General features: G+C 33.0%; 1 protein-coding gene across 1 annotated transcript in view; it reads right to left on the bottom strand.

Moving 5' to 3' along the window:
• Positions 1–582, bottom strand: part of SEPT7 (septin 7) — a 99,479-nt gene that overhangs the window by 57,566 nt on the left and 41,331 nt on the right. The gene's annotated exons all lie outside the window — the stretch shown is intronic.

Here is a 582-nt window from a genome sequence, read left to right as displayed (position 1 = left end):
CTGTATACTTGATTTGGGAGATTTGCAAATCCCACATAGCCTTCAAGGTTCTTCTGTTGCTGAGAAAAGTAAAAGAGGGTCAATTATTTATACATCAACAAAATGCTTCTATCATACATTTCAAATTCTCTTCATTAACCTATTTTTAGAAAATCATACAAACTCTTATTCATGGTAAATCAAACTGATTTTATAGTATTACCAATAAAAGTATTAGTTAATCGAAAAAATGGACAAAGTAAATTGAGCACAAGTGATTAACAGTAGTCAAATATAAAAGTCAATGAGATTGTCAGATGACATCACTGACTCGATGGACATGAGTCTGAGCAAGCTCCGGGAGTTGGTGATGAACAGGGAAGCCTGGCGTGCTGCAATCCATGGGGTTGCAAAGAGTCGGACATAACTGAGCAACTGAACTGAACTCAACTGAGTCAATTATAAAAACCCAAGGGAATAAAATAAAAATTTTAAAAAACCTGCCTCAGAGCAAAGATTTCAATTTATAGTAAGTTACTAAGATTCTGATCAAGCAACTAAAAAAAACAACAAAGGATTTTTTACAATAAAAAAATTCAAATC

Source organism: Bison bison, unplaced genomic scaffold (genome assembly GCF_000754665.1).
Source record: "Bison bison bison isolate TAMUID 2011002044 unplaced genomic scaffold, Bison_UMD1.0 scf7180017864525, whole genome shotgun sequence".
Lineage (NCBI taxonomy): Eukaryota > Metazoa > Chordata > Mammalia > Artiodactyla > Bovidae > Bison > Bison bison.
This window is presented reverse-complemented; position numbering and strand designations above follow the sequence as displayed.